General features: G+C 36.1%; 1 long non-coding RNA gene across 1 annotated transcript in view; it reads right to left on the bottom strand.

Annotated features, from left to right (window-relative positions):
• Positions 1-1,158: 1,158 nt before the first annotated feature.
• Positions 1,159-22,893, bottom strand: part of LOC120410304 — a 67,681-nt gene continuing 45,946 nt past the window's right edge. Inside the window, exons 3-5 of the long non-coding RNA XR_005602390.1 lie at positions 15,459-15,512; positions 6,038-6,069; positions 1,159-2,420 (exon numbers count right to left, since the gene is read on the bottom strand). This is a non-coding gene — a long non-coding RNA (uncharacterized LOC120410304). The remainder of the gene's footprint in view (positions 2,421-6,037; positions 6,070-15,458; positions 15,513-22,893) is intronic.

A 22,893-nucleotide genomic window follows, 5' to 3' on the forward strand; every position in this document is an offset into this window, starting at 1 on the left:
GAGAGTTTTCAACAATAGTTATATTCCTACCAGTTTCTTAAAAATAGAGAACTGGAGGGAGAGAGGAGAAAGAAAAACCTTGCAAGATCAATCAAAGGAAAGGTTACAGCAAGAGATCACTCCTTATAAGCCTCTAGATAATCCTGTGTAAGCCACACAAGACTGAAACCTGATGCATGTATTAGTCACAAGAAAAGCCTTATTTTGAAGTTGCATCTTTTTTAAAACCAAAGTCAGTCAGCCAAGAGACACACGTTGGGAGGGTAACTGGCTACTTTAATACTAGAGTTCAGAGCACAATCTTTTACTCTGGTATGCTAGTTTTTGTGTGACCAAGCAGCTTTATATGAAACACAAAATGTTTTTTATACCTCTTTATGTATGCATAACACACAATGTATTTTTCAGATACAAGATGATGTTAAATCCTTTGAAATTAAGTCCAAATAAGGGACTTTATTTTTAATATTCGGATTCCCTAGTATTTTTTAAAACATAGCTATATATAAGCAAAGAGACAAGTAGAGCCTAGAGTTTAGACTGCCATCTAAAACTAAACCAATGCAGTTTAAAAGCAAATCAGAAGCATTTTAACTGCATATCTTTCATACTGAAGTATTAGTCATATTAGAAAAAGCAAAAAGGAGAAGCATGATCTTACATATAGGTGAGCTCTTTCCTTCAATTATTAATACTTTCAAATAAATAAGGCAGTATTTTGAAATTCGGTCAGTCCCAATATTGCTTGACACCATCTAGATTTAGAATATACATAGAAAAAAGTAAAAAGTGTTAAGAAACATTACATGAAATAAATTTAGCTTCAAAAATTCAGTAATTTCTTGTATAGGTAAGTCTGAATGATAATTGTATCAAAGAGAAAACAAAAGAATGAGATAAAATAGGCCATAGAATTTAGATATAGGTTATAAATTACACCACAAAGAGAAAATAATTTTTAGTCAAATTTAGAGCTTATTTTGACATTTCCAAATCAAAACATTCAGTTTTTATTTTGAAAATAAATTTCTCATTTAAAAATATTTTACAGGACAAAATATGTATAAAGCGAAACATTTAGACTAAAGAAAATATTTTGCATTTACAGGAACTGATTTTATTTTTCTTTTAAATACAAAAATTTGCATTTCACTTGAACTGAATGTTTCCCCCACTCCCTTATTTTTAATTTAGGTTTTGAATTCAATAATACATTTTCCAGATGCACTAAGAAATAGCAAACTTATGACTGAAGTCTTTCCTACTGTAAGGTCTAAAGCAAGTGGAGAAAAGAAACTTGAGTTCCTCAAATCCAAGCAAACAAGTGATCTATGAGAAACAATCACCAACCTTCATGCTATTCTAAGATGACTAAAAGAATAGTACATGATGAATAGAAGGCATTAATTGCATCTACATTGGAAAAAGACCTGACAACCACCTGTTCAAAAATCTGATCTGATTTAAAAATTGCTATTAGACATTTGCCTTGTCACTTCTAGAATAGTTTTGAAAACGTCATTAGCAACTGGTGGGTTGTCACTGTTTCGGTGACTACCACAAAGGGATTCACTTTGACAGTATATTGATGCAATTAGACATATACGAGATGCAGATCAGTACTCTCGAGGAAGATAAACGAGTGCTTGTTCTTTTTATTGGCAGGCCGAAGTTCCTATTTTCCCAGGGGCTGGAACCAGACTGGCTGATTTCCTAGCGTCACAGCTAGAGCTATTTCAGAATTTGGTTCCTAGGTTTTCTGACTTCAGCACCAGCTTATTTTGCACTTATTATTTTTGGAACAGAAAGATGAAAGGCTATTCACAGGAAATACCATTGAGAGATAACTACTAAACTGAGGGACCTTCAACTAAACATCCTTTAGAAACAAACTGTTTAAAAGATCACTCCTATATCATTCTTAGTATTATTCTTACAGCAAAAGTCACTGTGGATGTACTCATTTAAGGGATAAACCACTTATTTCTGTGTCTTCATTGAAGTAGTAATGTAGTACAACTAGTGGCCAGAAATCAAGTTATTGCTTTCAAAAGATTCTGTGTCTGCATTTAGTACCTCCTTACACCATGATCCTTAATATTTTTGTTAAGACTTTAAACAAGAAGAATGCCTTTTCAATTAATCTGAAGTGCAGTGAAATAATTATAAAATCATGTTTCCTCTGAAATTAATGTGCTTTTGATGAGGTTTGTGAGCAGAGCCCTTAACAGCCACTCCATATACTCACTTGGTGTATCTTTGCCTCCAAGCCAGCACTAAGGCAGAGGTGATGATATGACTGTGATACCATCTAAAATGTCGAGCTGACAAGTCCACAGCCTTCCACCGGCTCTTGGAGGGCAGGTCTCAAATGTCACAGCATGGGAAGCAAAACCAGGTAATTCTCAAGTACAGCTATGCTGAATCATAGGAAATGAAAGAGAGCTTCACTTTCATTATAGACTTTCTCTACTCTGAGGTTTGAACCTCTAATAGCAGAGTTACAGGCTGAGCCTGAAAAGCTGTACTTTAATATGGTCACAACAACTGCAGTTGAGTTACAAAAAAGCTGATTATAGCAACTGGATTTAAACGTGAAAATAAAACCACAGAGCTGCTCACATGGATGTCTTATGGGATGAGTAGATGAGTACGGCAAAACATCACAAGACATAACAGGAAGGCCAGTAGAATCAACAGATGATTTGCCTTGAGGCACAATCTAGCTCTGATATATTTATTGTCCCTATAGCTCTAGGTGGAGATCATAGCCCTGTGGTAAAGTGTGCTGGTAGTGTAAATTGTGCTGTGTTTGTAATCCTTCCAAAGATTGGTGTCCTAATGAGACTTTGGAAGACTTAGGTCTAAGGAGACTTAGACTGCCAGCAGAAACCCAAGTCCTTTTGTGTGCTAATGTGTCCTATTTACAGGTCACACAATAACCTAGCATGCCTTTGGAAGGTCTGTTTTGGAAGCATGGATGTGCACTGGGTGATTTTGGCTGCAAACCATTCCACCAAGTCTTTCACCAGTGCTTGGGCTGACATTCCAAGCCACTGAGCATTTTTAAGCAGCTGCCCATTTCTTAACATCAGTAATAGTCAGAAAATATTTCTTGCTCCGTAGCTCCTAAGTTTCTTCCCAAAATTATTTCTGAGATTCCAGACTAGGCAGCATTCAGCTCTGCAGTAACAAATGCTCAATAACTTGCCTATTTGTGCTTTAATTGTTTGACTTTTACTGTTATTTTTCAGCATTTGTTTTCCAAACCAAAAGACTCCCCAGTACAGCCTAAAGTAGGAACTTTAAACTTGAGCAGGGTCATTTTTGGATTGTTTCACTCTCGTGATTTGATCTTTTTTTCTCTGCTGCAAAAGCTTTGTGCACATGGTCTAACTACCCAAATTTTCTGGAAGAATACTAGAATCAGTTCCATAAACATAGCAAAACCCTTGGAAATTATTCCAGAAATAGCATCTTTCAGGCATGTATGAAATACACAAAAGGCATGTGATGTGGAAAAGAAGTTGAGTTGAAATAAATGGCAATATGCCGTGCTCTACTAATAAAATAAGTTGATTTACTTAACATTCAATTCACATTAGACTTCACAGGTTCAAAATATGACCAAGTTTACTCTGCTGGAATCAGACTCTGGGTATTTGGCCTCACTGTGTAGTACTGCTCCCCTGTGTGCCACAAAGCCTTAGTTCACTTTCCACAAACTGAGGCAGAAGTGTTGAGCTGGTTATGCTTGGTGTAGTTTCTGTCACACCCATTTCAGGTGATGGGAATGAGCACAGCTCTGCCAACACTGGAGCCACACTCATAGACACTACTGTGAAATTTGACCCTTTCTGGTTATAGGGAAATTTAGAAAAAGTACAGGATGGGAGTGCAAGAGTAAAGTGTTCTCTTTAAACTTGTTTGAGTGTCATTGTGGTGATATTTAAAGATTTTATTAGATGTCACTAAGTGAGAGCTACACAGCTTGTTCATTGTTCTCCTTAGCTTATTCCTAGTAAAAGCTTGTAGTTATAAAAAAGTTCTTATTGTGCTGCATCACAAAGTTTCTTCTGTACTTACATACATACACATGAAAAAGAGGAATTGAGCCACCTTGTCTTTAAAATAAGAGACTGTGACTCAAAGCTCCTTAAATAAGTGCAAAAATACATATTCTCCCATTTGTCATGATGGTGTTCATGTGAAAAAAAACTGTCATCAATCACAGCCATGGCCTTTTCTACATCTTCTGCCCACTAACCACACCTCTGTCTGGGTTGCCTCTCAAGCCCTGAGCTAGGCACCAGAAAACAACAGAAAAATACTTTTCTTCTTACTTCAAAATCAATTGAATTAAAGGTACAAAATAAGAAACTTTCAGTTCAGAGTTAGATTAATATTTTGATGATTAACCATTAAAATAAAAGTTCTTAAGAAAAAAATTATCATCAAAAGAAAAAAATCACCATGTTTCATGCCAGTCATTTCTATCCATGATTTTGCTGCTTAGCGAAAAAACAGTTTTGGAAAATATCCTTGCAAAGGAAAGCACTTAAGAGTAGATTTAAAGTCAGTAGGTGTATGTGGCTTGTCTTTGCTGGACTTAAGGACTATGGAGGAGATCCACAGTTTGTGTAGGTCGTAAGTTTGAAAATCTCAAACCTCTGTTTTATCCAACCAGTGCAGCCATCGATGTGGTCTCATCACATCTCAATAAAAACTATTATTCTATTAAACAGACTTACATTTAATATATAAATTTATTATATACCCCAGAGTTCTGCTGTTCATCTTCACCAAAGACTGTATTTTATCCTGCTCTGGAGGCTTCTTTCTATTATGCAGTCATTGTGTTAGCCTGTCTAGACCACAGTGTGAGGTCATCATTGTACCATCTGTTAAACTTGTTTGGGTTAGTGTGTCTGCAACTCAGTTCAGCTCAAATGTTATTAGAACATGCTCAAAAATGAGGGTAAGTCAGGCCAAATCATACTTCCCAAGTATAGTACAGGTTCTATGATCTATTAGTAGTAGATTTACTATTTACAGATGATACAGCTATTATTCTATTATAGGTTTATTACAGAAGAATTTAGAAGCCACTTCAAGCTAGTCTTGAAATATTTTCATATGAATATCTGAATTCTCACAAAAGTCAACATATTTATGTGGCATGGAATTATTTCATTTATAGCACTGGAACAAATGTGGAAAAAATGCCATTTATCTGAAGACCCATGTCAGAAGAAAATATTAGATTTTAATATTCTGTTTGACATTGTCTAAGGCCTTGCATACAAGGCCGCAATCTCAATCAGATGATGGGGAAGGGAAGGCACCACTTAGTGGTGTTTCGTGAAGATGCGAGTGTGACCCCTCAATCTGTGGCTCCAGTGTTTCAGGGCATGCAGATTCATCAAAGATAAAGCTTGCAAACTTGTTTAGTTTGATGTTAACAGAAACAAACCAAATGTTGATAGTGAACTTATTTTGACTTACCTTCCAATGAACTTCCATGCCAGAAACAATTGTTTACATGCATGCATTGCAGAAGAAATATACTGAGTGAGAGTGTCTTTAAGCCAGCTTAGAGTCCAACAAGGTGATTAACACCTTGTTCTACAAAGAAATAAAAAACCTTTTGAAGTAAACCCCTTTCTTTTTTGACAGTTTTAAAATAAAAAAGAGCAGTAGCTTTTGTTTCTTGTTTCTTTGGGGTTTTTTGATTGATTGGGGTTTCTTTGCATTGTTCTTTGTATTACATATTTTTAAATCAGCATTACATATTTTTAAAACAAGGAGAAATAATGAGTAGCACAAGATACAGCATGTGTTCAATTTCTTATGAAGTTTCTGAAGTGAACACATTGCAATCTTTTTTGATAGCTATGTGATCTGCTTATTTCCAAGAAAACCTAGGCTTTATTTACTTCCATATTTTTGCTATACAAATGCATTTAGTTTGACATCCCTCATATGAACCATATTCTCTTAAATAAAAAAAAAACAGCAAAACTTAGTAAGTTTTTACCTGAATGTTGAAGAAGCTGCTTCCAACCTTGTCTGCAAAGAAAGCAAAGAAAGGAAAGAAAATTGAAACACTGCTAGATATTTGCATAGATAAAAGTTACGTACTCAGGATTTTTTAATCTGTGTTTTCTTAAATATTATAATTTTGTCCCAATACCAACCCCTAAAGAATACCAGTGATTACTGACTCTACTTTGAGATCGAGCCACTGACCACAACTCTTTGAGTGTGACCATCCACGCAATTCCTTATCCACTGAGTGGTCCATCTATCAAATCCACACCTCTGTAGAGACAAGGATGTTGTGTAGGACAGTGTCAAGTGCTTTTTGACAGGTAGATGATGTCAGTCTATCTTCCCTCATCCCACCACTGCTGTAAACCTGTATAGAAGGTCACCAGTCAGTCACGACTTGCCCTTAGTGAAGCCTCCTTATTTTTGATGTGCTTTTCATGTGTTTTCTCAGGGGTGGAAATATACATTGACCTCTCCACCCTGTCCCTGAAAAATATTTTCTTCATTCAGGTTTTGTATTTGAATTGAGTAGTGTTGCACATCAGCAGATATATCCTCATTTAAAGACCTGAAAACTTCCAGACTATAGTAAGTAATCTGTTCATTCCTTTTCAAACAAATCCTATTAGTTCACTTCAAAATACATTCATCTTCTTAACCTAAAGTCATGTCACTCTGTTGTGAAGGCCGGTATGAACTGATACCACTTTTGGGAGGCTGGGATGTTCAACCAGCAGGAAATAAATGAAATCAAGGGGGGAAAAAAGTTGATTTTGTGCCAGTGCTTGGAAAATCAGTTCTTCCAATTGACTGTCATCCACTACTAACAGATGTGCTGTAAAAGCAGATGAAATTCATTGTTAGCATATTGCTTGGCAGCCAGAGCCAATTACAGATTGGAGAATTGAACCTTTATAATACAAGAATTTGCATATGGACATTACATGTACTTACATATAGTGATAAGTATTTTCAAACTGGTTAAAGGAAGGCCTGACCAAACTCATGTAACATTAGTATGCATTAGCATAGCTCTTTATTTCACACATAATACAGAATTTTTTCACTGTTATATTTCAGGATGCTTTATTTTTGCTGATCATATTTCTTTATGTTTTTCAAGATAGAATACACTTTGATACCTCACAATAAAATTATACAGTGATTTCCAGGAAGATAAAAACTTTTTTTTTACAGAACATGAATTAAAAAAAGCAGGGGTTGGTTTAAAGACATCACACTGAAAAGTCTACATTTAAAATAAATTCTAATTCATACAGTGGTACCTTAAAATATTTCACTGTAAGTCTTGAAATAAATGTTTCAAAATTAATTTACATACTACATGTATGCATACCTGTACACAAACACTTCTTTCATTTTCAGTTAATTGTATTACTGGCAATATTTAAAAGCATTAAATGTGGTTTTACTAAGGGCAGTAGCTATTAGAACATTTTCTCTTAAGTCAGATGTTGAAAACATTCACACAGATGGAGGATGTAGAAATACCCTCGCTTTCTATTAATCCAATATGATGAACATTTCTGTACAAATTTAATTTGCTTCATGCTTACAAATATATATATATATATATATTTTGTATTCTTTCCTTCCCAAATTACACTACATTAAACCTACTTGATTGCTATGACAGAACCAATTGCATAATTACAGTTTTACAGTGTAACATGGGCTCAATTTTACTCTAAAAGTCTTACTGACATACACAGGACATTTACCTGGGGGAAAAAAACAACAAAACTCCAAACCCCACCCTTTCTAGATTTTTCACTCCTTTGGTAGTTGAACAGCCCATATATTCAATCTCCCCCCACAGCTATGTATTTAATCTCTCTTTAAAGTTTTGCTCTGTTCATTTCTCAAATGTTGAATAAATGTTTCCTTTCTGTAAAATATATACTCAAGCTGAAAAACAGAAGGTCTGCTTTGGCTGTTTTGTAGCATTCCTGTCATGCAAGACATTCATGTGTCTGATTTAACCAGGCCGGTGAAGCAAAGCCAGTGCTGCTGCAGTACTCTCTTTTTACAAATAACTCTAAGATACTCTAAACTCGTTGCTAGAACTCACTGATCAGGTCTGATTATCTCACTTTCCAAGCACTGCCAAATCCTCTTCTACAGCTTCAACAAATGTAGTTTTCCCCATTCTGTATGTTCAGAAAGCTGCAGCAATGGTCATTCTCCCAACCTGTGGCTTTCAGATATTTGCTATCTATTCTCAGGCCTAGGGTCCTAGACCCTCCCTAAAATTATAATCTGTGATTGAGTGGATTCTGGTCTCCATCATGTAACTGATTAATTTTCAAGGAAGCACATTTATACACTCTTATGCTAAAGAGGTAAAGCTTATTATCTTAGTATTCAAGTAATAAAACATATTTATTCAATAGTTGCTCAATATTTTCATTGTTTTCTCAATAAAGGAGAACTTTATTGCAAATTGTTAAAAGAATAAAAAATTAGAAGGAAAATATTTATTAGATAGTCTCTGCCTGTAGGCAGACAAATTTTCAACCAGAACTAATTTTTTAACAAAGGTTTCTATTTGTTATTAACTCTAAAGCTGGTCGTGGAGTGGTAAAAGATGCAAGGAATAGACATGAACAAAAAAGGCCTCTATTTTCACAGGGAAAATTTTTGATGGTTTTCAGTTTTTACTTCAAACCTCCTATGCTCGTAAGCTTGTTTGGGGTTTTTTTTTTTTGTAAATAATGAAAATTCAGTTTTCCAAGGATAAGACAGAAATTTTAGAGAAAAAACCGAAACAAAACAAACAACCAGTTTATGAGAATAGTCTGCCATTGAAGAACATTTGCTTTGATAGCAAGTATTTGACCAGCCTGAACAAGGACCCTGCTTTTCTAGGGAAACTATTTCTATTTTCAAAACATGTTGCTACTCCTTTCCACTTTGCCCAGTGGTGTAGACAAGAATCATGGGTTCCCACTCAAGCCTGGGGGCCTGACCCTACCACTCCCCAAGGTGCAGAGTCCCTGGGGCTCTTTAAGTAGCTAGATTGAACATTTTGAACATTGCATCATTTCACTGAAATGGTTGCTATTTGGTTTTTCATTTCTAAGAAAGAAGAAATGTGATTTTGCTCCCTAACTTAAGTATTGTAGCAGTAAAATAATACATTCCACAAAAAACTCTAGAAAGATCTATTTCACTAAACAAAGCACTGTAAGATTATTTCACCTAGGGTAACATCATTCTTTTATCGTTTGGGAGACCTATGTTTATCTCTTGAAAAATATCACTCATCTGTCATCCCTGCTATCTTTGCAAAGTACCCTCTCCCATGCAAAAATATAATTTCACAACTGCTCACTGACTTAGCAAGACATATCATGGGTTAAAAGTGAATTGCAGGTGCAACTAACAGTCTGTTCTAGATGTTTTGTGCTGTTCTGCATGACAAGTACTGGGAAGATCAGTCGATGCTGTAGTTCAGTTGAAGGCTGGATGTAATAGGTGGACTGGTATGTGTTCATGCCATAATTTGGATACAAAGTGGAAGCAAACGAAAAAATAAGGAAAATGTGTGGATATAGGAAACTAAAGCAAACAGATTAGTCACTTAGAATTATTACCCTTGGTAGCTTATTTTCTGCTTCCTGCTTCATTCATGTTGATTTTCAGGGTGTAAATGGGAATAATATTGGTCCAATTTAGGAAGGTTTTATTTAGCTTGTTTTCTGGCTTCTCTGTGTGTGGAAATGAACAAGAGTGTGAATTGCTGCAGCTACTTTTTATTTTGGAAAACAAAATCCAAACAATTCTTGGAAACTGGAGGGTGAAGGGGAAGTATTCCATATATTCCATTCATCATATTGCCAGTGGTAGCATCTGCTTTGAAAAGGCTGGTTAAAGAGCAATGTGTAATCTTACAGCCAAGCTAATTCTAATTCCTACTTCTGTTCCTAACTGACAAAGGAAAATGAACCCTGTTCAGAAATCTTATTTAAAAGTCTATTTCCTTATTAAATGACAAGCAAACTTTCAAAGTAAAAACTGAATGGGCTTGACTAATAGGAAGGCCTAGTGACTACCTTGGGAAGGAAGGGTTTTCAAGAGCATCATAATGCCTGGAAACTGGATATATTGACCAAAATGTTCAAAATGGTTCTCACAAGGCTTACACCCTTAGGGACTTAAGTCAAGTTATCCCACTTTTTGGGAGAAAGTAAAATTGATGTTATTAATCAAGCATTAAGTTGCACAGTAGACATGCTTATATGTATATTAAAAAATATTTTCTAAATGTTGTTGGAAAAGCAATCATTTGTGTGGTTTTTTCCCACTGGTAAGTCATGCATAGCACACAGAAAAGGAGGGGGGTTGTGTAAAATCCACACACCCCAAACCAGAGTAATTTGTTATAGAATGCTGCTTATGGCATAGAGGAAATCAATTATTTGTGTTAGTAACTAAAAGAAATTTAAGCTGTCTACAATTTAACATATATTTAGCCAGACTTTTGTAGCTAACAATGTGGGTATTCAAAGCACATAGAATAAAAGTATGCATGCCCACTTATTTAAGAACTAACTTTGCTTTGAATAGAATTTTCTGAACACATTAGCTAGAGATCTAATTTTATAAGTAATTTTTGACTATGTCACAAAGTTTTGTAATGAAAAGGAAATGAGGAGTAAAAAAGCACAAAACACGAAAGAATGAGTCAAAATCTGATCTTGTCCTGGCAAATACCCAGAGTGATATAATTGGTTCTAGCATAATTGAGATTAGAAACTCTCCCAGATAATGCAAGAAATAGGCCCAGGAGATGAGAAATATAATTCCAACTAATTCCATGGCCATGTGATAACTCTGCTAAGCAGTACAAGAAGCTTCCTAAGCATTATGCAATGCACAGCCATACAAAAATTTTTAGTACAGCTGACATTTGATGAGGGAGATTGAATTCAATTAAATATCTTTATTTCTTTTTGAATTCAGTTAAATATCTGGGTAGAAGGGAACAGGTACAATCTCTTTTCCAAACAGCTCCGAGATGCTGAATAGCACTGATGGGATGCAAGGAACCTGAGCAGGAAAGATGTATTTCTGCATTCTTTTTATAGAATGTGAAGAGTAACCAAGTTAGTAATTTAATTTCATATTATCTTAAGTCAGTAGGTTAATTCTTTTGAGACACACATTGGCATTGAAAAATACACAGTGCCTGTCTGAGCTGGGTGGTGGAAGGAATGAGACTTATTAACATGTAAATAGATTTATCTGAACACTAAAATGGATATGCAAAATAAATAGCTCTGTCAAAGAAACTGATTTTAACAAGTGGACTCAGAGGACAAAGGATCACCTGATGAAGATGTTGAGAGTCAGCTTTCAAACACAATTAGAGATTATGGAAGGAAGTGTCACCCACCATTTTAGGTGAATCAGGGGACATCAGTAATTTATATAAGAGAGAAGAACAGCAATAATTGTAGATGCCAGAAAAGGCTCTAATTAGGCAAGAAAGGCACATGCAGGAAGAGGAGCTCAAACTAAAAAAAAATGCTCAAGAGTGGCAACAAAATGGGAATGTGGAAATTTAGAATATGTTTTCAGTTATTTCATCACAGAAGTCTGCATGCTGGCTGCACCAGCTAAATTTTCTGGCATCTGCACAAATATTGCTGCTATCCATGTCCTTGAGGAAGGAAACTGAAAGAAGAGCTTGTAAAGAGACAGATATCTGGAAAACCTATGCTTGCTGGTATCCTGAGGAAAGGAGAGTATGTACATCCTGTAACCATGGGTCAGTTACCCTCAGTGGTTCCCTTTCTACAAAGAAGTAGCAATAGAGCTGCAGGAAGCATGACAGGGCAGTAGAGTGCTCTGAGACCAATGGAAGCTCTTGCCATGCCAAGAGCCAGGTGCAACAGCCCAGGGTGCCTCTGCCAGCGGGTACTTCCCCATGGCGAGGGACAAAGGCACTGGTAAATTTGCAGTTGAGCACCTTCCCATCCTAGAAGAGCCATCTAGAAGTCTGGTATCAAGCAGATTAAAGCAAAGACATGCTAAAATAAAAGTCTTCATTTCCTAAGGCATATTTTTCCCCTTTAAGAAATATACATCCTAGATGTATAGAGACCTAAGAACAGAGACCTAAGGACATAAAGGGCATGGACTTGTGAATATAAATAGCATAAGCAACAAGGTAAAGAAGGTAAATCTGAGGAGCTTCAGAGCTAGGCTTACAGTAGAAATAAAGGGAAGGAAGCATGTCAGTGAAGATGAGGCAGTTACTCCAGAAGTGGAAAATTGCCAAGCTGAGATTTGCCGCAACAGGCATTGGAAGTCTTCAAATGAAAAGGCCTGGGAAGCATTGCAATTACTGTGCCTTGGTTCATCTCCCATGCTGCACATTTTAGAAAGCTAAATGCCTGTCATGTGTTTCTTGAATAACACCCCTCGTCACAGAGTTCCAGAACTGTTTCTAACAAGAAAGCACAGAAATAGGCCCATATGCTTATTAAATCATCAATTCTGCTTGAGTAAAAAAAACAAAGCAAGCCAAAAACTCCTCAAAAACCTATATTTGTGACATCAAATGGGTTTATTTTAGTTCATAAAAATACTGCATAAGCTCATTCAAAATCAAAATACAAAGTCCTTGGAAGTAAACCTAATTTCAGGTTTGTGAAGCTCAATATTTTGAGAAGTACATTTTTAAATACATTTGGGGCATTTAATAGTACTAAGTTTTCCCCTTGGTATTTTTTGTATTTAATTTTAGATAACATACTGATATTAAAGTTAATAGTTAAGGACTTATCCATTAATGTTAGAAGTCTAAGGGTAATGGGCCAAAACAATTCCACAGATTACAATCTATATGGTAGACCTTATGACTCAATTAGAACATATTATAAAGTGAGCTCCCAGGAAATTGCTCAGAAAATAGAAGAGTGATTTTCTTTTACTTTTTGACTTATCATATAGTACTCAATTATATTTTACAGTTAGGCACTTAGACTAGGAAAGCTTTACTCTTCCAAAATTATCTTTTTTCTTTGAAAGATGTTGTTTTGCCAATAGAAGACAATCTGAATGCTTCTGTAAGGAATGAGAAGATGAATTAACACATTTTGACAGTTTGTAATATGACATAATGATTTAAATGCTTGCTTTCTTGAACAATGAAGAAATTAAGATCTTTTTTATCTAATGATGATTAATAGAAGACTTCAAAAAATATTTCTCATAGATGAGTAATGAAGATGAAACAGTTTAGGAGGTGAGTGTGATAGGGTGGCAGGACTGTCCTATGAGGTCTATCTGTTTCTCTAGGAATCACACCCAAATGGAGGATTAGCCCAGACTACATTTTTAAACAGGTCATAGACATTTTTCAGATTGCCAGCATTTCAGACAATCCCTTACTAAGTAAACACACAAACCTAAGAACTGATTTTTTGTGCTGTATCATTTACTTACTGATCCATAGGAAAAGTTGAAGGCCCTAGATATTTCAGAATTGGTAATCTTCCATTATTAAATCTTTATGATATTCTTTGATGTCTTCCCGAATTTGGCTATCCTAAGTAATGGTGACTTTCCTCATACTCCTCTTTACCAGACCATGAATCCACAAAAAATACCAGTTGTAATATAGTTATCTAGAACATGTATTTGATCTGCTCATTATGTTACTAGAAGATTCATAAATGGAGAAGAAATTCAGTTGCCGACTTGTATTTGGTCAACAGACTACCGTTTTTATGCAATAACCTATGAGCTAACTTGTACATAACTTTTGCTTTTATAGCCAGATGGAAAAAAAAGAACCAATGGAATTCGTGGCAGGAAGAATGCTAACCAGGCATTCATTTTGTTACAGATGTCAAACACAGAGGTGTTTCTAGGTTACTTTCAGTTTAGAGACTGCAGTGATTGATTTAAAGTACTGCTGTTACTTACAACTAAAAACTATTTGACTATGATCTGCGCCAAAGCAAAATGCCATTCTTTGGCTTTCCCTTTACAGAAAGATTTAATTATGCTTGCAAGGTTCAGACTTTTTTAGGCACAGAAAACATTTCCTATGTTCCTATGTTCCTGGATTTCTGATTGTGCTGCAGCTGTTAGACAGCTTGTATATCCAGAAGCCAGTATAGCTGAACAGGGAGGGATTGTCTATGTCATCCATACAGGGGAGGGGCAAGCTTTCTAAATGAATCAGCCTTGCTTTCAGTCCATAGTCCTCTAATGATTGTGACATATGGAGCATAGCCATCCTGCTCTAGGGATAATAAAGAATCCTGTAACATCTTGCATTGCTGCTTTGAAATGGCTTTGTGGACACTGCTAAGAAAACTCTCAGGACACCTTCTGGGTCAGCGCTGTCATTCAGAGGCTTGGCTGGACATAACCACTGAATTTGAGACCTCTCAGGTGATTGGCTGAGATTCTGGCTCCTTGTCTCAGTAGCATTCCAAACCAGTGGGATAGATGCATGCTTGGCTGTATCTGCTGCATGCCACTGGGTAAGAAGCATAGGCATAAGGTAATGTACACCTTTTAAGCAAAGAAAACAACATTATCTCCAGATCAGTAGTCATCCATCCTGCTATACAGAGTCACTTAAGAACTGCCAAGAACAGAGAACAATCTTTTTCCCTAACTTGTATTGCTCACTGTCTATTTTGTGAAGTGGTTGATACAGGAAAATAAAACTTGATTATTTAAATGCACTGATAACCATCTTTCCCTTGGTAGCGCGACATAAAATATGGCAAGAAGATATGTTGATTCTTGCAGGAATCAGAAGTAATTTTAGAAAATAGTCAGAATTAAATTTTCACAGTTCCTGAGGCACACACGGTACCAGTGCTTGTGTGGCTTGCTTCATGTCACACCCAAGCACTGCACTGAGACATTTACTTTAAATGTCAGTGAGGTTCTGAAAGCAATCTAGGTTGATTGCTGAGCATAAGCTAAACTTTCTTTATTCTTGTGGTTTGTAAACCAGAAGAAAACTAGGAACAAAATCAGAAATGTTTTATGTTGTAGCTGGTTGAGCAAACTAGAGATTGATGTGGTTTTGTGGTTTCCTTAGTTGTACCAGGAACTAACCAAAATACCAACTGGTCTTCTTGCTGTGTCATTCTCTTTATTACTGCACATTACAATATGAAAAGGGAACCTCTAAGACACTCTGAGTTGCTTTTTGTTTATTTGTTTCTATTTTCATTGTATTTAACTTCTCTTTTACAGTGGACTTCAAGTTTGCACTGTATGGATAGTTCAAATGTCATTATTGAGTCATAATCAAACATGCATCATAGAACTATAAGATGTTAAACATTAATCTCAGAGCACAGTTTAACAGGATAAAAGCATTAGTTCTCAAACACTTATCTCTTAACCTTATAGTATCTTGGTTTGAATTTAATGGCATCTTCCTCATGCAAGTAGAACATCTGAAATAAAACAAAGAAAACCAAATTAAATTCTGCTCCTGGAAATCATTTTGGTAGAATAGATATATCCAGTCACAAGTATTAAAAGAACCAAGTAAATTGTAGGTGAAAATTGTTTAATGTTCAAAATACTCTTGGTTAATGAGAGGTTAGTCTTGGAAAGCATCACTAAGGTCTTGCCTGCTTAATTCTTCCCCAGGCCTTTGCTGCTAGTGACAGGATAATAGGTGAATGTGAACTGTTGATCTGAACTAATGTGGCTTCTGGAGAGGGGAAAGAGAACTTTAATGTTAAGCTGAAAGAAACAAAAGAGTCAAGAAGGAGAGTCTGAAATAAATGCTATTCAAACATAGCTCCTGCCTTTGGAAGCAAAATCTGAGATACTTCAGAAAGAAACAAAAATATGTGAATCAGTCCATTACTAAAAGGACTTCAGAAAAGGATTTTAGACAGAAGGTAAAAAAGGAAGCAAAGACACCATCTCTATGAAGAGTCTGGATTAGACATAATAAAATCCTCTAAGATTATGAATTTAGTTTACGGTGACACTGCTACTTTCCTTAAGGGTCAGAATTTCATATTAGATACATATAAAATTCCTTACAATGTCAAGTTACACTGAGATAAAGAACCACCAATCAAAAGTCTTGCTATGCCACCCATTGACATTTGTTAGGGCTAGAAGAGTGTCTCCTATCCTGTGAAAGATCTTGTTTTTAAAGTTCTTGTTTAATACTTTTTAAATACTGTAGCAGGTATTCCTTTCCAGATACCAGTAGGATGATCTGATCTTAGTTCAATTTATATTTTGTAGCAGAAATGTACTCTCCTATACCAGTACTGTTTCCTAAGTGATCAGCATTAGCACCTGCCCATCCATTCTCATTGCCCACACAGTCCTGCTGAATGATTTTACTTTTTCACTGTCTCTTGGTCCTCTCTGCCACCAAAAGAGGTGGTAGAAAGTTATTGTTGCTTGCTGATATGACATTGACCAGAAATGCACCTGGACTGCAGTGCCTTTATTGGGAGATTAAGAAGACTGTAGCCCATCAGCACTGCTCCTGCAATGAAGTCTTGTGGCTCTGGAGAGGCCTCTTCCTGGACATAGATGAAACCTACCATCCCTTCCCTAAAATAGTAACTTTTTTGAATGATGACGGTTTGGTGACTTTGAATGATGAAGTTTGTAACCTTATCTAAAAACATTGTGTTAATTTGACAAAACCTGAAGAGGAAGGCACCACTTCCATGATTAATACAACACTTTTATGAAAAAAATAACAGCACCAACCCCACCCCAAGTATTCTAGTCAGTGCATAATAGCTGAGGCAGAGCACTGGTGCACACTTCTGAAGAACAGATGATTTGCACCTCATCAGCCTGGACCAGAAGCTGCACAAAACAGGTCAGACAGCACTGACTCTTCTGCACAGACCCCAGCTGTGGTGACTTGTCCTGGCTTTTTTGACTGTATACAATACTAACTATGGTTTCAGGGTTTGGGGTTTTTTTTGCTCCTCAGGAGGTTTCTCTCTCCTTTTTAAAGAAGGAAATAAAAAGCACCATTTCTGCAGCTAAAATTCTCTTCATTGCTTTACAAAAATTATTTTTCTTCCTCATGCTAAATTCCTGGTATTGTAACAACATCTCCCTCTAAACTGAGTTAATTCATACTTAAAGTTTTGGGTTGGCTTTTCAACCTTCTAAAATATTCATTAAAGCATTTATCTAGTTTTTCAAATTATGTTAATAAACCAGGACAGTTTATTTGTATTTGTTTTCATAAAATCTTTAGTAAAAAACCAACAAATTAAATTTGATTCATAAATAAACAGCACCTTTTATGAAGTTAATCTGACTTCATACATCTCTCTGTCACTGAGCCAACTTTGACTACCTCAAATAGTAAACATTTTCCAGTAATCTATTTTTACCTATATACATCTTTAAAACTAGCTCCTTTACAACTTAATCAAGGTAATAAACTTCTGTTTTAAAATTAAAAATTTTAATTTCGGTTTTTAACCCTGTCATTTGCTTTCCTCCACCCTGAAAATCTACAAAATCTTGCTGGTTTTAATTTTTGTCCTTTCATCCACTTAAACAATTTTTTAAAAACTTGTTTCAGCTCCACCTCTGTTTTCACCTCCTTTCAGTAATGCCTGAGTTCTTGCAATTGTGTGTTTCCATCCCAGGTGCACCTCCGTGTGCCAAGCCTGGCTTAGACATGTGTAGTTAATTGGCTATGCAGGTGTATCCACTTGGAGTCACCCACTGTTCCAAGTCAATAAGCTTTGCAGAATGGTCAAATGAATCAGTCCAAAGGGAAAATATATTTTAGAAGCAGCCATTATAGAAGTATATCAGGATTGTAAAGCTGAATTATTCAAGTGCTGCTTTTGAGTCACTGTGTGAACAGTGAGTTTTGTGATCTGACTCCTGTTCTGCAAGTGATAAAGCACCCTGTAGCAGTATATATTTTTGAACAAATTTAATTTAATTCCAGTTGTGAATGTTTCAGTCAACTGTGTGGCCGATGTTTCAGACTGGCCACTATGAAACAAAACAACTGTAGCTAAAATTTCCAACATGACCAGGAATTTAAAAAAGAAAGATACTGTCAGCTCTGGAAAGTCAGGCCAGGTGAAAACCGAGTACTGTTGTTTCTACCTTATTTGTATAGTCCTTTGTTCTGTACTTCATATCTTAATTCGTAAAGATAAAAATACCCCTCCTTTGTTTCAAGCTAGACAAAACTGGAAAGCTATGTACTTACAGACTGCTGTTCATTGTTGCTTTCTCGGGTTATTTTTTTTCTGTTGTAAAACAAGTAGAAAAGGAAGCACTATCAGGTCAGGAGGGTATAACCAAATTAGAAGTCTCATTTAGTGCTTTGCTTTGCATGGTCTAATGCCTGGTATACATGGAGTGAAGCAAAGAATCCTCTTTGTCTTTCACATAGGGGTCAGACATGCCAATACATGTTAGGACAGTTGTAGAGTGCATACTGCATATGGGTAAACAGCAAACAAAAAAGTGGGTAGACTTGCTTGTTTGGTATGTGTGAGGTATAGCATAAACACCCCAGTGCTCACATTAGACACGTTTTCACTCTGCTCATTTGCATTTGTTTTCAGCTAGAGCACTCTGTGCAGATGTACTAAAAACACTAGAGTTAATAAAACCCAAGCAGTTTTATTCAAATACCCTCTCTTTATACAAGCACCTGAGAAGGTATCTAGCATATAATGCATTGCTCTTTCCTACAATTATTCCTGTAGCCCAGTTTATTTGCAGAAATTCAAAGACTAGTGAAATGTTAAAATTGTTATGGAATTATGGAACTGTTCCTCCACTCCTGGCGCCCTTTTCTGAATTTTAAGTCCCCGTCTTTTGTTTGAACAAACGTGTGGAAAAGATTGCTTATAATGAGAACATGTGAAAGGGTTTGAGCTTGCTCCACACTGAGTGAAACAGAATGCAAGAATTTCAGAAATGGTTCTGAGGTGGAATGGCACCTCTTCAATCAATTCTTCACTGAGCCAGGCCTGTTTGTGCACTCCAGCTGCCACTCAACAGGATCACTGTGGCTTGCTTGGAAGCCCTTGAGTGTGCATCAGTATAGCCATACCCCAGAGTAGTTTGTGTTTATGTACATATATTTAGTGATGATGATGATGACTGTAAAATGAAGGTGTTCTAGCTTATGGACTTGTACAACACACTTTAAATAACTGAAAGTCTTGATTCAGTCTGGTTATTGTCCATTTATATTTTCTGTCTTGATGGACTTTTATCTTAAATATTATTACAACTACACTCACTTTGGGCACTAATTACTGCGGGAATATATTTTATACAGAACAGAAAGTGCACCTAACTCTCATTTAGCCTCGTTTTGAGTAAATGTGATGCCGTTGTTTAAGAGACTGAACACTTTTCACAAGACAGTACCAGTGCAATAAAAGAGGTAGTAGCTAATGTTATTCTAATTATTTAGAACTCTTTTGAGTTAAGTTTTGATTCCAAATTGATTGAAATCAACTTAAGTTGTTTCCTCTGTCTTTGGATCATGTCATAAAGCTTTAATTTATACACACAGGCAGAAGTTCCCCACATATGCTGAGGTCTGTTAGCGCTTCTTCCTTGTTGCTCAAGAAAATAGGTTAATCGTGAGGATTTTTTCCCCCCTCATAATTAGAAGGAACAAATTAAGTGCTGGATTGTAAATGATCTCCCTTTGACCTTTGTCTGCAACAATATCTCTAATGGATGTTCTAGCACTACAGTGCAATAATTGAAGAATGAGATATAGTAATGGCCAAATGATGTCCGGCCACCAATTCCATTACTGTACTACTCTCATGTCCTCTGTAGGAGTTAAAAGATTAACCCAACATCTGCATCACTAGGGAAAAAAAAACCCCATAAGTATTCTTATTAAATAAACAAGGGAAGAAAATGTTCAGCCCATTATCCTGGAAGCTATATATTATAGTAATAATTTTAAATGCATTTTTCAATTTCAGTGTTTTATATATAAAAATTTTATACAGAGAATCTGTTTGTATGGCTGATATATTCTGATTTGGCAGGTTTGTTTCTCATGAAATCTTTAATCAGTTCTTGTTTCTTGTTTCCATGTGTTACACAGATCTAGGTGATGAAATGAATTTTGACAGCATTCAAAACTTAGTTCTGCACATGTTAGGTTAAACAGAGTTCCTTAAGCAGACTTTGTCAAAATTAACAGTTCTAGCTAATATGTGTCTTCAGAGTGAAAAAATAAATGTTATCATAACATCTATGTCTAACTCAAATGCTAACACCTGATGCTACAGGAAGGCCACACAACTACAAAAGTACTTTCAATTTGTCGAGTGAGACAAGGTTTCCTTCACCTTGAAGCTCTGCTATCCATAGAAACACTCAGCCAGAACTGCTCTATCCCTAGTAAGAAAAGACCTTAACCTGGAGGGCTTGGCTGGAACAGTGCAGGCATTGATCTAGAGATTCATCTCAGCTTCCTTGTTATGTGGTCCTGTGTGATAATGTGGAAGTTGGCAACTACAGAATTGTTTTGGGGGTTTGGACAATTTTTTTCCCTTTTTTTGATGTTCTAAGATGCCAAACATTATGTTGAGATTATGCTTATTGACAGAAAAAGCAAGTAATAATATGAAGACCTAGTCTGCAAGAATCTTGGGTAATAGTCTTGCAAGAATGGGGTAAATAACAGCTTCTAAAATTTAAGCTCATAAATGGAGACCTGGTATTGCAGAATGAGGATTGATAACACTGAAATCTTATTTACATCCATGTGTACACTTTAAGTTAGTGAGTTCAGATGGGAAGGTAGAAAAAATTTGGTAGAAGAGTAGAAAAGACCTGGGCAGAGAAAGGCAATAAACAGAACTAATCAATGTGTGCTTCATTATGAAAACAGTTTTCTATTTGAAAAAACAACCTCCCCTCAACCCTTCCTCTTCAGGTTCTGTCAAATTAACATAATGTTTTTAGATAAGGTTACAAACTTCTATCATAATATCAATATAACAAGCATAGATTTTCACTAGAGTTTTTGATTTAAGGCAACTTGATTAACAAAATAGAATAACAAAAGGACAAACATCATATGGACTACAACAGCTCCAATGATAATTTTTAGCATGTCATTGTAAGCAGAGCATAAAGGTACTGGAAAAGGAAAAAAGATTAAGGGATAGAATGGCTTTCCCCTCTTACCTCTCCTCCATCCTACTCTGAGCCCTAGCAGCAGTGATATGCCTGCTGCCAGTCATTATCAGGCTTTTCCAAATGCTCAGGTTTTCTCCAATACCCTTCCTTTATTCACTTTGCAGTAGGGCAATCAAAAGACCTAGAGACTTACTAGAGTGGAGGTTGTACAGATAAGAAGTACTTAAGTACTTTTCAAATAAAAAATTACAAGAGTAACTTAAGGGCTGAAAAACAGTAGCAAAACTTTAATGAAGTTCACTCTGTTCAGCTCTTAAAAGATGTGGTAAATATCTAGTTTGATCACAATCTACTAGAAAAATTACAGCAGATTTTCGACACAGCAATTTTAGAAAAAGGATATTCAGCCAATTGCTCCAATACAAAATAGGAAATTGTAGCTAGAGTGGAAATTAAAGATAAGTTTTTAATGGTTACAGTGATTAACGAGCTGGTAACCAAAGGCTGTGGCTACCAGTATTTCCAGTGATCATCCATTATTAGGAATTATCAAATCAGGAATGGATATTTCAGGAAAGGTGCACTCTGATGCAAGCCCAACTGTTGAAACTGAAGCAGGAATTAAACCATTGTAGTCTTCTGTTTCCTGACGTTGAGACTAGATGAGGACATTTCTCCCTACAGCCTTAATGATGCCCAAACATTCAGGTAGACAAAGCCACAGAGCTTCCTACAGAGGCATGTGAGGATCATGGGACACAGCTTCTCATCATGAGATGAGACATACCTGGAATTTTATGGAGTTCCAGACATTCTCTGTCATGTGCTGGGTCCAAGCCCAGGGCAGGACATGCAAACATTGCAGTCTTGTTGAGTGACCCAGAATACTTTGAAATTCCTGTAACATAACCAACATGCCCTTGCTATGGGGCAGAGGGACTGGTTTTTATAATGGGATTGATGCATATCATACTACAGAAGGCTGTGGCTTCCTCAGGAGACTGGGGTAGATGAGGAAATAAGCAATATGGTCTGAGTTATCACCTGCTTGCCTTTGAGATGGGTAGAAGGTGCATCTTGCATTGATTTCACTGGTGGAGTGTGAACTGGGAACTCCTGCCTGTATTTATGAGGGTAAGGATTCAGGACTCCTTTCTTAATTCCATCACTGATTTATTGCAGAAGACAGGTAATGAGATGTGCTTTGAAGAGGCGTACTGCAATTAGTCCTATAAATAGTTAATATGTGAAAGGTTTTCTGATCTATTATTGTGTATCAGAAGTATTTATGATCAATGTAAATGATTCTGTTCTGTTCTAGCTTTTGAGTGAAGTTGCTGCTGGGTAATGGCTGATGCACATTTTGGAAGCCGAAGAACAACAGTATCTCATAAAAGCTGGACTCTTTATGTCTAATAAAGATATTATTAAAGATATCTTTAATACGGCATAAAGAGTTGGACTGAGATTTTTGTAAGTGAAGTATATTTCACCCAGACGGATGTTGAAGCAGTCTTGTTTATCTTTACCACACACATTTTCCACTAAAGATTTGCTGTTGAGAGACTCAAAGCACTCAAAAATAAGCAAGCATTTTATGAAATTATTAAAAGCAAACTCCACTGTCAATATACAGTTTATAATTTCCCTGTCATTGATTCACTGTCCTTATACATCTTC

Source organism: Corvus cornix, chromosome 7 (assembly GCF_000738735.6).
Source record: "Corvus cornix cornix isolate S_Up_H32 chromosome 7, ASM73873v5, whole genome shotgun sequence".
In the NCBI taxonomy this organism is placed as follows: domain Eukaryota; kingdom Metazoa; phylum Chordata; class Aves; order Passeriformes; family Corvidae; genus Corvus; species Corvus cornix.